General features: G+C 35.4%; 1 non-coding gene across 1 annotated transcript; it reads right to left on the bottom strand.

Annotated features, from left to right (window-relative positions):
* Positions 1-6,288: 6,288 nt before the first annotated feature.
* Positions 6,289-6,359, bottom strand: Trnad-guc (transfer RNA aspartic acid (anticodon GUC)). Its single transcript has one exon. It is a non-coding gene; the product is annotated as a tRNA-Asp (tRNA).
* Between the last annotated feature and the right edge of the window lie 11,818 nt (positions 6,360-18,177).

Here is an 18,177-nt window from a genome sequence, read left to right as displayed (position 1 = left end):
CCCCTCAGGAAGTGATGTCACGGGATTCCCCTCAGGAAGTGATGAAATGTGAAAGGTTAATGTTATAAATAAGACTTGGGAATTTCCCAGACTGCAGAATAGTGTGAAGGTAGTAATAGCCTATTGATAGAATGGGGTTTTTCCCAGTGCTTGATATATAAGAAAATGTAAACACAATTATTGACACAGTTTATATTGTTGATCTGGGCTAGCTAGCTAATATGCTTACAGTCCAATTCCTTCAAAGAAAGGAAATTGCAAACCAGAAATATTTTATGTAGTCAAAGTACTACTATTTACCAGTGTTGTCGGAGAAGATCTAGAATACGTCAAAGAACGTTATTTTTCCAAGAAAGGAATATATATTCTTCTGTCGACTTGCTGAAGTCTGGTGTTTTGATTCAACGCAACTGTCAATATAAGTGGGGACAACTGCATCGCAGTCCTGCTTCCTGAAGATATTGTGTGAAAGGTGGAAATAGCACCAAGTTTGAAGAAAGCAGCGCAAGGATTTGGGCGTTTGGAGAACGGCGCAAGGAAATAAGAGTTTTGTGTGAGGATTTTATTCGAAAGGATATATATCAATGCAAGTGTACAAAGGACTTCGCTGATTTTCGCAGGACAAGTGAATAAGGATATATTACATCAGTCGTCCAGAACATTGCAAGAACTTTATGATCACCAAGAAGAAGAATGCTGGCTAAGTACTAAATAGTTAAAGAGTGATTTTATTTGATTATTGTGTATGTGTATTTTTTGTCATATATTGTACCAATCATAACGTGCTTTCAATTAAAGACTTAGGTTTTGTTAGCTTAATCAAACAGTGTATTTGTGTTGTGCATTCGTGTGAATTTGGGTAAAAGGTGATTTTGGCCTTGAGTCAAGTACGACTCGTAACACGGTTCAGTGAGTTAAAACAAGAAAAGTCTTAGGTCAACCTATGTTGAGTTTTTGATCATTTTGCACCTAAATCATCTAGTTTTACCTGCTATTGGTGGTATTTAACTATGAGAGTTCTGAATATGAGAAACCTCCGCCCAAAATTATCCAATCTCCCATTGAAAACCATGTAGGCTAATAGATAACCAGTGATAGTTAACCTGATATGTCGAGAATAATGGTCGCTACCCTATACAAACCATAATCCACACCATAAAGCCTAAGATTAGTTCTAATCCTTATCTTAAAATATAACCCTGATATTAATCTTTGCCATAAAACCTAACCCTAGTATAGTTCACATAACTTGGAATAATAGTTGTTGGGAATGGATTGCTTACCGTCATTAATTTCTCATTGTTTCTATTTCTCTCATTTTCAGCCAGGAAAAAATTGATGACCTCAATTCTGTCAGAGCGCGAGCGTGTTCTTCATACGAAATGGCCAATAATGTGGTAGAATTGGTCACATTGGCGTGTTTGAGAACGGAGTGTTAACATAATGGCATTGTATCCAAATTTATTATTGAAGTTATTGAACTAAGATCCAAATACAATAAAAAAAACCACGTTGATTTGTGATCTGTTTTGCACAATCTGCGATGACGTATTATATTTACTTTATTCAATTAATATTACACGTAATCAATAGGGAATGGCTTCGGAACTCGACCGACATTTGCCCCTTAGCCCCCTCAGGTGACACCGGTAGTTGAACCTTGTTTGTTTTTGCACTAATCAAACGATGCACATTTTGTTGTTGTCCGCAAAGAGAATTTTATTAGATTTCTTCCCAGAGTGCATTTCACGAACTTAATGCAGGACAAAACTCCGAACAAAGATATTATAAATGTAAATTCGACACTTGACTTAGCAACAGCCAGGATCTGTGGCAGCAGTGAGCTGAGTGTGATTTGAGGCGCTATATGTTGGTAAGCATATATTGAATTTACTGGCGGTTATCGATTACTCATTTACCCCATTAACCATTAACTTCAAATTATCTTTATACCAATAGGTGCTTACCCATTGACTGGTAGTATAAATTAGCATCTACTTACTGGAAATAGAGAGATTGCGATTTCCAAACGTAGCATCGAACGTATGTGGAATATATTCAAAATCCCGTCACAGGAGAGTGATTTTGAATAGATTCCACGTACGTTTGATATGTACGTTTGGAAATCGCAATCTCTCTAGTAATGGGTACGTATTTTACTCTGGACTGGTAGTACCAATATGCACGTACTCACTCTGCAATGTAGTACCACTTAGAGAATAAACGATAGGAATTTTTATTTTGCCTATCCTCTACCGTGTGATAGACGACAGGCAGGTCCAATATTTTGAGTAGACTACGATAAAAATATTGGACCTGCCTGTCGTCTATCATAGGTAGAGGATAGGCAAAATAAAAATTCCTATCGTTTATTCTCATTCTTAGTCAGTTAAATATTATTTTAATAACTGTAAACAATTTTTTTTAACAATAACTAAGTTACCGTCATAAAAACTCCCTCATTATAAAATGAACGAAACTTGTTTACAACTTCACGTATTCTGTTGCGCCTACTGCTAGCGCGTCGCGTATTCCGCACTAGTGTACGCATTACAGCGCAATGCACACGCGCACCTCTACAAGCGTGTAAATCATTATCGAGACGCATGATGACGTGGGGTCGTCTACGGCCTGATAAACGGCACCCGAAATCTTGCGATTGTCCAATCAAAAATGTGTCTACGAACTAGACCACTCCCACTGACTAAGAATGATAGATAACTCATTCCGATAGATATGTACTCACTCTGGAATGGTAATACCAATAGGTACGTACTCACTCGCATTGTAGTACCTACAGATATGTACTCACTCTGAAATGGTAGTACTAATAGGCACGTACTCACAATATACTCCTAGATATGTACCCACTCTGGACTGGTGGTAACACGTTCTTACTCCGCAATATAGTTCCGATAGATATGTACTCACTCTGGACTGATCGTACGAAAATACCCGTACTCACTCGATACCAAAAGACCCGTACCCACTCCGTACTGGTAATACCAATATGTAATGGCAGTACCAATACGTACACAGTTTGCATTGTCTTCTGGGAAAGGGATAACCATCTGACTCCGTGGTCCATGTGTATCAGACAGTAATAACCGCTTAGTGCCACTTTGAAGTTTTGTATTACTCCATCTTTCAGCGTTCAAATTACAGCGGCTGGGAATACACGACTAGTATCGTCTGCTTTTACTTTAGAAAACAATCAGGTGGGCTTCAAGTCCATAAAGTCTGGCCATTGGCCGGAATGAGCGACAGGTTAAATAACATTTTGCAGAGTTTAACGAAATATATGAAAAGTTCAAAACTTTGTTTAGGTTTTCTGCCCTGTTGTGATATCTGGAAAGTAATGTAACGTTAGAGTAGTAGTTTTTAAGCAATAAAATAAAAATAAAAAGATAAAATGGAAATGTCCGCTTTTTATTTTTGCATTTCAAATTATGGAGAGGACATTATAGGATGTCAGAGGTGCAGATATTTTTAATCAGTTGATGGTAACCCCCTGCATAGCTTAGACTGTCCCACAGTCTCGGTTCCATCACTGGGTAAATAATTAGAGCTAAAATCACATTCACTCACATATTAATATATATTATATTAATATTAATACCATTACACCACTAAGCTCTAACTACCAGCAACAAAGTTATAATATAGTGCTCCTGGAGCACTGTGTGTCGACGAAAACTCAATCAATCTACAGACCAACTTATTTATTTTTTTATAATAGCTCTACTAATGCGAGACTGTTCCGCTTTGATAGTAAACTCCCTTCCAAATAATTATCAAGTTATGTAACGTGACTGTTGCGTCAAGTATGATAGCCCCACATTGCCAATTCAAATATGGTAGGCACATAACATGCATGAACCAGTTCTATTGTCATTTTGCGCGCGCGTTGGTTATGATCAATAGACTATCAGGGTAGACTATCAATGAAAACCCATTTCAAATATCACCTTGCTTGCTGAGATCTACATTGATTGGTCAGACTAAGTAGCCGCTTACACAAACGGCAAGACAGTGAGACCTCGGACGTGATATATAGAAAACTCGTTTGACCCAGAATCGGTAAAAGTGAATTCCCACAAAATGCTGGGAACAGGAAGGCAACTTGCCTACAGATTGGAAGGGTCCATGTATCGGGTTTATTTAATGTTATATAATCTACATTACCAGTAGACTATGCCATAGTCGATTTTTGATAAATAAAAGCATGTAAAATAATGTTAATCATGATGAAAGCATTCAGTTGAACTCGAAATTATACTGATATTTATTACATCAAAATACTAGTATAAGATTGTTATGAAAAAGTTTATATAATTATATTAGTGACAGTAAAAGTAAAGTGTACGTAGGCTTATATTATTGAATGCAACATATCATAATGTCATAATTGTATTGGCACTTCAATACTGAACAATAATTTTAGAATCTGCCAGTTTATTAATCGCGAAATTCCAGGTTAAAAATCCACTTGGGAAGCTAACAAACAGAGGGAGTAAGGTGATTGAAAAGATCAGATGTGAAAATCTATCAATGGTGCACACATTAATTAAATCAGAGTTTTAAGCTTAAATACAATATCCAGAGTGTGCACAATGGGCAAGTGGACTACGGGGTAGTCTACATTACCAGTCGTTCTCCATGGACCCGAGGGAGGGTCTATACATAGCTCAGAATAGCCTAAGCACCCATGTTGAATGGATAGCAAATGCACAAAATCAAAACTTATTTTATTCAGACAACACTTAATATGTATTCTAATTAACCAGATGAGCAATGGTTTTTGTGGTTCTGGTGAGCAGCGGTGGTTTCGGATTAGGATGTATAGGTGCGCTATGGCTACAGAGCTATGCACTCTATAGCCATGGCGCCTATGTTCAAGGGTATTAGGTTTGGCAGACAACGGTGGCCGATCATTTAAAGGGGGTGACCCTATTGGTTTAGGTTATGGATTGTCTCCAAACTTACATACAATATCAAATATCGTCCCCTTTATGCATCTATGTGAGAAAACGAGAATATTTTCAGCGTAAATGTGAATAATTAGCACATTCAGCAAGCCAATCATTGCGTGAATTGCATTATGGTCCGGCATCCAGAAACATGCAGCACCGTTGCCGTATTCCCGTCGCCATACCACTACGCCCATCATTCTTGACAATATATCTCATTCTTTTCGTTTTAATTTTTTTTTTTTAATTTTGTATATCATCATGTACATTATACATTTTTCATTTATTTTATGATTTTTATAAATTAAAAAACTGAGTTTTCATTCGTGTAGTTTTAATTAACTAATTAATTAATTAATAGAGGGGGACATGTTTTCTTATTATTTTTTCCATGTTCCTCGTATCATGCTTGAGAAGATAAGGTCTTGTTTTGTATTTATTTCGCCCCTTATGTATTTCCTTCTTTTTATTTTCAGCGTTTCATTACAGCTCCTTCTATAATATATTTGTCGTAATTTCTTTCCCGAACCGGGCCGCTTAATTTCTTTCTGCAACCATAATGGGCCGCAATATATCGCTAACCGCATAGTCCGAGGCACGGGTTCATTATTGTCAGGGTTAGGGTCTAATAGGGTTAGGGTCTTATGGTTAGGGTTAAGGTAAGGGTTATGGTTATGGTTATGGTTAGGGTTAGGGTTAGGGTTAGGGTTAGGGTTAGGTTTAGGGTTAGTGTTAGTGTTAGTGTTAGTGTTAGTGTTAGGGTATGGGTAAGGGTAAGGGTAAGGGTTAGGGTTAGGGTTAGGGTTAGGGTTAGGGATTAGGGTTAGGGTTAGGGTTAGGGTTAGGATTATATTCGTATGTATTAGTACTAATATACTATTGTGTGTATGCACCTTATTCCGTAATCAATAAGTATCATAAACAAACACCTTTCTGGCACAACGTATCATAGCACTGTCGTGTAAGCATTAGACTATGGGTACATAGATTATGGGTTCGAACCCCAGCCAGGTAAACCGTTGTAGAATTTTATTCTATCGATTTCTTTTTATTTTATTAAGTAAGAGGAAATAATAATAGCAATAAACTCGTGTTATATCTAGCCAGCCTCATAGGCCTATAATTACATGTATGTACTATGTGTTATCGCATTGCGGCCCATTATGGTTGCAGAAAGAAATTACGTAGCCGGGCCGAGGTGTGATTTTAGCTGTTATTGGCCCCGTTACAGAAAAAAGTGCACAAAATATATTTCCCAATGTAATGTATACATTTACACATAAAAACAAATATTTTAGGATGTGAAAAAAAAAATTACTAACCCCACCGGGAATCGAACCCGGGCCTCCCGCGTGACAGGCGAGAACTCTACCACTGGACCATGAAACCATTTGAACAAATATGGGAATTTTAAAAATAATATATTCAAGCAGTCTCTTCAGCAGCGTTTGGTTCCGCTCTTTCCAGCCACGATATATACAAAGCCACACGTAGCATTATACAAATTATAATGACATAGTGCACTTACGTCCACGGCGAATTCACCGTGACCTTTCCAGCCATAAACCCGCTTTTTGAATATTAAACCGGTATATGCAGTACTAAACCATTATATAGTAATCTATTGTCCAATGCAAATTTATTACCACCTGATAATATTGATCCAATGAGCGACCGAATTGTCCGCTACGGACGACTAATCCAATCGATAATGACTCTATTGACATGTACGAGCGTATCTCCACTGACCGAGTTTTGGGATATTTTTCACTGGTTTGCAGCTGTTTGCTGTCATTTACTCATCAAGGCGGACCACCGTTATTATAAGGAATATGCCAATTATTTAAAGATTGACATGTAGAGAATAAGCCATAATTGATTGACAGAAAGTACTAAAGTTGTACCTATGACGGTTTTATGACACCAATCTTCAAAATACGATCAAAAAATGGCTGCCAGGTGAAGTAAAATGTGCATTGGAATAACACGGCGAGTTTGGATAGATGGTAGGATTTCTTTTTAATAGAAATGTATGTTCCCCCGTTATTAAAGCTTGTACCGGGTTGAAGATTCAGATATTTGGAAAAGAATAAGTAATTGAAACATAGAGAAAGTACTAAAATCATAGCTTTTATACTTTTTGATATATGATACTAACTAGTTCAACCCGTATAGCTACAACACAGCGCTACCAGTAGGGTTCAATTGCCTATTGTGAGTGCCCCTGTGTTGTGTGCATACATGTAGTTAACAATAACTGCATGCTGAGGCGATTTACAGGGGTGCCTGGGTGAAACCCCTGATTCCCAAAACGCCGTCTGATGGCGAAAATCTGACCCTTTTCCCACGTGTTTATTACAGATATACGTAGCTCCTATACCCGCTCCTATATATCTGAGTGGGTCCCCCAGAGGCAAATAATAATATTTTAAACAATGGTGTGACGTCACGGCTTCTTTAAAAAAATTTCAAATTGGCCCTCAAACTCATAATAACAGTCCAAATAACAGTCCAATACAATAATAAATAATCTATATATCCGATTATTTGGGATAATAACCGTCCCGTTATCTTGCTATTTGATGACAAAATCAGCGGGACGAAAATAGGTACCGAGGAAAAAATATGACAGGGCTCACCGATTTGGAGATTTGCTGGCTAGCGCCTATTGGCCGTTGCCCGGCGGGGTGGAATAGCGTCCAGTGCAGACAAGAGACTAGGACATGTACGTATACGTACTAGTACGTACAGACGCCATGTTTTTCCATCATGCTGTTCTGCATTATAAAGAAATACAAAAGGTTTTACCAATGACTCCTGGGTTAGTTCATTTCAAAATACGTACTGGTACCCATTGCCTGCACTGTTAACCTTAAATGAACAACAAAAGCATTTTAAGCAGTAACCATGAGGACCTGACACCCGTTTATCCGGGCGTTTATCCCGAAATGTTACTATAGTCAATAAATATGATAAAATAGCATAAATTATTGAGACGTTGTGAGACCAGCTTAGGGGGTTGTTTTAAGTCAATTGAAATACACTTTGGCTATTGCCAGTCTACTTTGGCTATTGTCAGTCTAAAATTGTCGTTATCAATTTGTTTGCATTTTTCAGAGACTCTACAGGGAGTGCACATGTTATTCAGACCATACAACAGGGGGGGTATCATCAACTAATTTCATAACTGTACCCCTGCCATCAACACACTATTTAGACGTCAGCAAAAAAGGTGATTATTACGCCCCCCCCTCTTACTTACTTATAACCTTTTTCTTGTGCACGAAATAGACTACAACCCCAAATTAAAAGATCATACTTAGAGCAAAAATAAAAGTGTATGTTTGAAATACAGTTTCTACAATATTTTAGTTCAACACATTGGCATTTCTTGAGAAAACAAAGAATGCAAATCATTATATCAGCCATACGACCAAGCTGTCCTTCCGTTTGCCATTGTTTACATAATAATAACAATAATTTAAGATGTGAAATTGCAAACAATCTACATAATATATTACCAAAATCGCTAACCATTCTGCATGAGGCTGTAAATGAGGATTAGTGAGCGTTTATATTAAAAGGATATTTACCATCATACTGTCTCTACCTTTTCTATTTCAGCAAACGATATAATACAGGAATAGAATTACTGTTCGTATAAAACTTTCTATTTTACTCTATTTTGTGCCACAGAAAGTACTTTTGTATATAGCTTAAAATCTAATGGACACAATTTCCAATTGGTCTGGGTTTTATTTCAAACGATTCCTCTTGAATTAGCACAATTTTAAAGCAATGATTTGAGACATCAGAAAGGAAAATGGAAAATTACGCTAACATTTTACCTACTTATACTTTAACCTTGACCATACATTACACATCTCGTTGATATTGCTACAAAGACTTCCAACTCTGCCGTTGGAGGCTTTATTGTGTGTTTGCCCACATGGGCTAAAATATATTGCAATTGTAATTTGTCACTAATTGTATACGCATTTAAAATGTATGATGTTGACTTTGAGTCAAAGTTATGACTTGAAACATCAAAATGATTCAGTAATATACATATATATAATGTAATATTGCTTTATTATCATTATTATTATCATTACTATTATTTATTATTCTATCTAACCAAAGAGGCTGCAAATTCAATCTGTGGCACTTGTCCGAAGTGAAGACTCTCTTAAACCAAAGCTCAGCATGTCGAAGAAGACAAGTTAAATTCCTTTCTTGGGAAATTGTGCACTTTTGGCGTTGTTTTTGTTTTTTGTTTTTTTGTTTTGTTTTTTGTTTTTTTGGTTTGGTTTTTTTTTCCTGTATGTGTGTTTTTTAGTGTTTTACCTACACAAACTATCTCTGGCTCTGCTTTGATGGTATTCATAACTTAAAGAGTTTAACACACAACTACAGAGAGGTATCAAGTTATTATTGTATTGCAGTTTTATAGTAAATACTAATGTGACAACTCCCATCTCTAATAATATATATTACCATATCTATAACATCATTTTCATCATGTTAGAAACCTTCATATATAATTTTACAGCTCATATTCAGTCTTACACCTGGGGATTTGCATATATATACTGATTGACCTAAAGCTTCCCAGCATTCTGTAGTAGTAAACTAAGGTGGTTTTCGGAAATGTTATCTGAGAGTGACTTCCCCGCTTACATAAGGGCATTTTCAATTCACATGATATAATTTAAATGCAAGAATTGGATTACTCATGGCACATTCATTCACAAACCTATAATTTTATTAATTCTCTTACGTCACACTCTTTATAACAAGAATATGACTTCAAAACTCAGCTATACCCTTATAGGCAATATGAATGAAATTCAAAGGAAGATGAAAAGGTAATAAGAAAACTAAGTAGCCAGAAAGCTTCTAGTTCTGATATATGATATTTAATATATATGAGGGAGTAAAACAAGTTGTGCATGAATTAGCATAATCAATTATCGTTGATATTCAACGACTATTTTAAAAATTGCCAAATTTGTACCAATTTATGAAAAGGAAAGTCCAGAACTGCTGGGAATTACCAGTCTGTATTATGTCTTAGGCTATCTTAATTAGATCTTGAGTCTCAAAGCTTTAAAAATTAAGAAATTTGTTGTTGTGTTTTGTGGTATTTGCCTGTGATTTTATGATGATGGAAAAAATTATTATGACATACTTGACTATGACTGATATTATTCTTGTTGTTGTTTTGTAATTGTAATTCTTCTTCTTGTTGTTATTCAAACTTCCAACAAAGATATACAGTACCAAAACCAGTTGCTCATAAAATATTAGGGGAATGCCCCTTGACGGCCTCAGCTTGTCTACTTAAACATACAAATGCATTTCTACGCGACTGAATGTATTCGCATTCTTAGCAGACACCTAGTCAGATAATTTCATTTGGTCTCTCAACAGACAATGTCTCATTTCATGAAACTGTATGTACTTGAAGGAGGTCCAGGTTTTTGAAAAAGTTAACATTAGCTTAAAGCTGTTTTCAGCGATCGAATAGACATGAAAGCTTTCAAACAAAGCAATATTTATTTTCGCCTATGGTTTATCTTATCCCTACAATACTGCAATTATTGATTCCATTCACTCCTATCCTTGTCGCGGTACTTCTTCCTGTTTCTGTTAGATTTTAACGATTACCTTTTCGCGGGAACTTTAAAGGCACAATTGGGCCAGATAAAAGCCAGTCTGACATCAATTCGTACTACATGTTTAAGGGATGTGGAATGAGCGTTTCGACAGTATTTTTTGTGGGACATGAGAGCACATCAGACATATGGAACTGCATTCTGAATACGAAGAAAGTCTTTCTGATATCAAATAATTTTCATGTTTTGAAATTCGCGATACAACACAAATTTTATGACAAATTATTAACATTTGATAGTTTTAAAATTTGTGATATATAACAGTCCTCGAAGTAAACTTTAAAATCTAATGATATGTACTTGAAGCGTATGTAGCTGGGAGGAAACGCCGACGATCAATGGAAAATTTTGACCTTTCATTTTTTTTTCCCAAAAAGACCTAATTTTTTGTGTGTGTTTTGGGGGAAAAAATCCATATCTTTAATACGAAATGTCAACATTTTCAATTGATCGTCAGCTTTTCATCCCAGCTACATACACTTTAAGTACATATCATCAGGTTTATAAAATTTACTTGAGGAATGTGAAATATAAAAAATATAAAATGTATATTACATTGCAAATTTCAAAATAATCAAAATATATTTATATCAGAAGGACATTCTTCGTATTCAGAATGCAATTCGATATCTCTGGTGTGCTCTCATCTCCCACAAAAAATACTGTCCAAACGCTCATACCCCACCCCTTAATGCATAGATATAAGTTACTGAACCAATAGCGGACGTTGTTTTTTGACAAGCTGTTGGAGGAATATGCAAATTAAGAAATTAAGAGATGCTAATGTTTTCTAGTCAGAAATGAGTATTTCTACTTTATAGTATACTGGGACCTGATTGCTGATGCAGACTTCAGACTTTGCACATTTGCCTCTTTCAAGCACTTATATCTGACACGACGTTAGTACCTATATTTTATATGCCTTGTTGTCTTTACGGCACGTATCCGACACTTTACTTGGCACCCTACTAGCAAATTAATTTTAAATACGAGAAGTCGCTTAAAATTGAATATTTTTCAAATAATTACGAACATCTGCACTTTTCTTTCCAATATTGTCATATTGTGAAATACCATAATATATAGCTGAGGATGTTATATTATGTTAGGAAAATATTTCTGCTGATGACCCCATGTTGACATTGGCTAATTAAGCTATATACGGTATTTGCTGGAAGGGGTACAAATTGGTGATATTTCTTGTCCGTTATCTATATTTTCTCAGAAGACCTGACCTTTGTCAGGTCATCTAGTAGACTTACTCACCAGTCATTTTTTGTCAGCCTAACTACCAATGACTACAGTTTGCCCACTTTGAAAGTGAAATTTGACGTGCAGAGTGTAAAAATTATAAAATGTCATCATCATAAAATTATATTATCTGCAACATCTTTGACCAACATATCACGCCCTCATCTACATAATATATTACCAAAATCGCTAACCATTCTGCATGAGGCTGTAAATGAGGATTAGTGAGCGTTTATATTAAAAGGATATTTACCATCATACTGTCTCTACCTTTTCTATTTCAGCAAACGATATAATACAGGAATAGAATTACTGTTCGTATAAAACTTTCTATTTTACTCTATTTTGTGCCACAGAAAGTACTTTTGTATATAGCTTAAAATCTAATGGACACAATTTCCAATTGGTCTGGGTTTTATTTCAAACGATTCCTCTTGAATTAGCACAATTTTAAAGCAATGATTTGAGACATCAGAAAGGAAAATGGAAAATTACGCTAACATTTTACCTACTTATACTTTAACCTTGACCATACATTACACATCTCGTTGATATTGCTACAAAGACTTCCAACTCTGCCGTTGGAGGCTTTATTGTGTTTGCCCACATGGGCTAAAATATATTGCAATTGTAATTTGTCACTAATTGTATACGCATTTAAAATGTATGATGTTGACTTTGAGTCAAAGTTATGACTTGAAACATCAAAATGATTCAGTAATATACATATATATAATGTAATATTGCTTTATTATCATTATTATTATCATTACTATTATTTATTATTCTATCTAACCAAAGAGGCTGCAAATTCAATCTGTGGCACTTGTCCGAAGTGAAGACTCTCTTAAACCAAAGCTCAGCATGTCGAAGAAGACAAGTTAAATTCCTTTCTTGGGAAATTGTGCACTTTTGGCGTTGTTTTTGTTTTTTGTTTTTTTGTTTTGTTTTTTGTTTTTTTGGTTTGGTTTTTTTTTCCTGTATGTGTGTTTTTTAGTGTTTTACCTACACAAACTATCTCTGGCTCTGCTTTGATGGTATTCATAACTTAAAGAGTTTAACACACAACTACAGAGAGGTATCAAGTTATTATTGTATTGCAGTTTTATAGTAAATACTAATGTGACAACTCCCATCTCTAATAATATATATTACCATATCTATAACATCATTTTCATCATGTTAGAAACCTTCATATATAATTTTACAGCTCATATTCAGTCTTACACCTGGGGATTTGCATATATATACTGATTGACCTAAAGCTTCCCAGCATTCTGTAGTAGTAAACTAAGGTGGTTTTCGGAAATGTTATCTGAGAGTGACTTCCCCGCTTACATAAGGGCATTTTCAATTCACATGATATAATTTAAATGCAAGAATTGGATTACTCATGGCACATTCATTCACAAACCTATAATTTTATTAATTCTCTTACGTCACACTCTTTATAACAAGAATATGACTTCAAAACTCAGCTATACCCTTATAGGCAATATGAATGAAATTCAAAGGAAGATGAAAAGGTAATAAGAAAACTAAGTAGCCAGAAAGCTTCTAGTTCTGATATATGATATTTAATATATATGAGGGAGTAAAACAAGTTGTGCATGAATTAGCATAATCAATTATCGTTGATATTCAACGACTATTTTAAAAATTGCCAAATTTGTACCAATTTATGAAAAGGAAAGTCCAGAACTGCTGGGAATTACCAGTCTGTATTATGTCTTAGGCTATCTTAATTAGATCTTGAGTCTCAAAGCTTTAAAATTAAGAAATTTGTTGTTGTGTTTTGTGGTATTTGCCTGTGATTTTATGATGATGGAAAAAATTATTATGACATACTTGACTATGACTGATATTATTCTTGTTGTTGTTTTGTAATTGTAATTCTTCTTCTTGTTGTTATTCAAACTTCCAACAAAGATATACAGTACCAAAACCAGTTGCTCATAAAATATTAGGGGAAATCCCCTTGACGGCCTCAGCTTGTCTACTTAAACATACAAATGCATTTCTACGCGACTGAATGTATTCGCATTCTTAGCAGACACCTAGTCAGATAATTTCATTTGGTCTCTCAACAGACAATGTCTCATTTCATGAAACTGTATGTACTTGAAGGAGGTCCAGGTTTTTGAAAAAGTTAACATTAGCTTAAAGCTGTTTTCAGCGATCGAATAGACATGAAAGCTTTCAAACAAAGCAATATTTATTTTCGCCTATGGTTTATCTTATCCCTACAATACTGCAATTATTGATTCCATTCACTCCTATCCTTGTCGCGGTACTTCTTCCTGTTTCTGTTAGATTTTAACGATTACCTTTTCGCGGGAACTTTAAAGGCACAATTGGGCCAGATAAAAGCCAGTCTGACATCAATTCGTACTACATGTTTAAGGGATGTGGAATGAGCGTTTCGACAGTATTTTTTGTGGGACATGAGAGCACATCAGACATATGGAACTGCATTCTGAATACGAAGAAAGTCTTTCTGATATCAAATAATTTTCATGTTTTGAAATTCGCGATACAACACAAATTTTATGACAAATTATTAACATTTGATAGTTTTAAAATTTGTGATATATAACAGTCCTCGAAGTAAACTTTAAAAATCTAATGATATGTACTTGAAGCGTATGTAGCTGGGAGGAAACGCCGACGATCAATGGAAAATTTTGACCTTTCATTTTTTTTTCCCAAAAAGACCTAATTTTTTGTGTGTGTTTTGGGGGAAAAAATCCATATCTTTAATACGAAATGTCAACATTTTCAATTGATCGTCAGCTTTTCATCCCAGCTACATACACTTTAAGTACATATCATCAGGTTTATAAAATTTACTTCGAGGACTGTTACATATCAAAAATATCAATTTTTGATTATTTACCATAAAATGTATATTACATTGCAAATTTCAAAATAATCAAAATATATTTATATCAGAAGGACATTCTTCGTATTCAGAATGCAATTCGATATCTCTGGTGTGCTCTCATCTCCCACAAAAATACTGTCCAAACGCTCATACCCCACCCCTTAATGCATAGATATAAGTTACTGAACCAATAGCGGACGTTGTTTTTTGACAAGCTGTTGGAGGAATATGCAAATTAAGAAATTAAGAGATGCTAATGTTTTCTAGTCAGAAATGAGTATTTCTACTTTATAGTATACTGGGACCTGATTGCTGATGCAGACTTCAGACTTTGCACATTTGCCTCTTTCAAGCACTTATATCTGACACGACGTTAGTACCTATATTTTATATGCCTTGTTGTCTTTACGGCACGTATCCGACACTTTACTTGGCACCCTACTAGCAAATTAATTTTAAATACGAGAAGTCGCTTAAAATTGAATATTTTTCAAAAAATTACGAACATCTGCACTTTTCTTTCCAATATTGTCATATTGTGAAATACCATAATATATAGCTGAGGATGTTATATTATGTTAGGAAAATATTTCTGCTGATGACCCCATGTTGACATTGGCTAATTAAGCTATATACGGTATTTGCTGGAAGGGGTACAAATTGGTGATATTTCTTGTCCGTTATCTATATTTTCTCAGAAGACCTGACCTTTGTCAGGTCATCTAGTAGACTTACTCACCAGTCATTTTTTGTCAGCCTAACTACCAATGACTACAGTTTGCCCACTTTGAAAGTGAAATTTGACGTGCAGAGTGTAAAAATTATAAAATGTCATCATCATAAAATTATATTATCTGCAACATCTTTGACCAACATATCACGCCCTCAACGGTGGTCCCTGCCGCCTATAAAAGGAAGCAGTCAGATGTGATGAGTTGACAGCCAGATGAAACCACTAGTGTAGTGGTGAAACGTCACTAAAATGTATGTAAGCAACAACATTTTTACCGGAAAAGAACAATATTAACACACTATTACATGGTTTTCGAGGTAATGTGAACATTTTTATCCGCGAATAAAACTACGGACTATTGTTTGGGTCTCTGCATATCTCTGAAAACATCAGTCAATCGGCATCATAAAGGATATGCTTTACGGAGGTGCCTTACAAATATTCTGTAATTCTAAATAGGAGACACATAAGGGTTGACCAGGTCTTAACATAAGCTGCAAATTTGCTGCAAAAATTGAAATTGCTTACTTTATTTTTAGCCTCTACTGCATTATGATGTGTATGTGTTGTTACGAGACTCAAGGCCAAAATCACCTTTTACAAGAATTCACTCAAAGTACACAACAAACACAACACACTGTTTGTTTGAGTTAACAAAATTATAATCTTTAATGAAGAGTAGCGTATGATTAGACAAGTTCATGAATATACAATCAAGAACAATCCTCAAAATACACTGATTTAAGAATTTTACTTATTCAGCAATCTTCTTTTTGTTGTTGATTACACATTTCTGTTGCACTCAGTGTTCCGGACGACTTTCTGAAATTATGTCCAGTTCAAACTTCAAACTGAATCATTTGGCAATGACGACATTCAAGATGATCATGATGATGTTAATTTCACTATTCACTCGTTATTCTTCAAGAATGGCTCTCCATTCCGTTCCACTTGAGAGACTTTAGAAGCTTATTGAATCAGTTTTCAGCTCGATGACGAAGACCAAAATAAATCCCCCTTTTCGTGATGACTTTACAATATCTCTTTTGTTCAGAGGTTGAATATAATAGCACATTCACTATAGCTCTAAATTAACTGATTCCAAGTGTTAACTTTTATGAACACATTGTTGTACTGTATACATACATACATGTATAGGTAACATGCAGCACACTTCCTGTTTATGACAATCTGCCCCGAGAATCTCTTGCTTTTCTCTTTTATACCAAACTTGTAAATCTAATATGTTAGGATCCATCTATTAATAACACATTCTGTCACATTCACCTGTTTACAGCCACAGGGATTTTCCATACAACTATGATGCAATATAATGAAGAATTCTGAAGAATATCTGAATATTCTGGAAAATGAATATTCCGGAACCTGAATATTCTGAAATATTCTGGGGTTTTCTAAAATCTCTAAATATACATATTTAGCACTGGGGATTTCTATGTTTTATAAAATATCTTTTAATATAAACTCATATCAAATAAAATTACTCATTGCACATCACAGGTTCATCAAATGTTATTAACATTATATATTGTGAGATTTCAAGTAGGACCAGCTGAATTTCTGAAACTCGGGCAAACTGCTAAAGATAAATAATAAACTAAGGAAGCAAAACAATTAGCTATTGTCAGCTATTGTGTTTCAAACCAAATTATTGAGAAAACAGAAAGTCACAAATATCTTGGTGTAACTATATCTAATGACCTATCATTCAAACAACATATCTCAAACATTCGTACAAAAGCTCTCAACACACTTGGAATTATTCGTCGTATCCTTGGGCCATGTTCCAAGGATGTCAAATTAAAGGCATACCAGACTCCTGTCAGACCTCAACTTGAGTATGCCGCCACAGCTTGGAGTCCATACACAACTCGTGATGTAAAACCCTTGGAAATGGTCCAGCGTCAGGCTGTTAGGTTAATTTGTGGAGAATTTCATCGAAAGACAAGCGTAACACCTCTTCTGGATCAGCTGCAATTAGACCAGTTAGCCATTAGAAGAGTGATGTCTCAATGTACAATGTTTTATACAATGCATCATGGTCTAGTTAACATCAGCTTTCCACCAAACATGAGGCTTCACCCAACCTCTGGAAGATCACACAATTTACACTACCTTCCAGTATTGGCTACTCGCAACACCTACAAATACTCTTTCTTTGTGAGGACAATTCCAACTTGGAACAGGTTACCTGCGGAAGCAGTTGCAGCACCATCTGTCAACGTTTTCCAGGCCATAGCTCTGCCAGCAGTGAGAGTCTTGCAGCCTATTGCTACTCACCAAGTCATCTAAATCAGCTCTCCAGTTATTTTTACTTGCACCGTTTGTTGTTCTGCACTCTGCACATTTATGAGCATCATCACCTTACTCCTTGGATAAGCTTCGCTTTGTTAGGAGAACAGCACTTGAAGACTTGACTCAGGGGGATTGAAACCCGGTTACCGGTGGGAATCTTCTACTAGTAATCTCATTTGGTCACGGATTGGTCACTCTCTCAATGGCGGCCAATTATATAATAAGTATATTATCACTCTAGTATATTACATGTACGTACACAAAAATAATAAACTGCTCAATATACATGTGAAGATACACATAAATTAGGTTAGGTTTTTAAAATAGCTAAGTGAAGACTTGAGC

The sequence above is a fragment of the Amphiura filiformis genome, chromosome 8 (genome assembly GCF_039555335.1).
Source record: "Amphiura filiformis chromosome 8, Afil_fr2py, whole genome shotgun sequence".
Lineage (NCBI taxonomy): Eukaryota > Metazoa > Echinodermata > Ophiuroidea > Amphilepidida > Amphiuridae > Amphiura > Amphiura filiformis.
The sequence above is the reverse complement of the archived record's forward strand: the minus strand, read 5'-3'. Positions and strand labels throughout refer to the sequence as shown.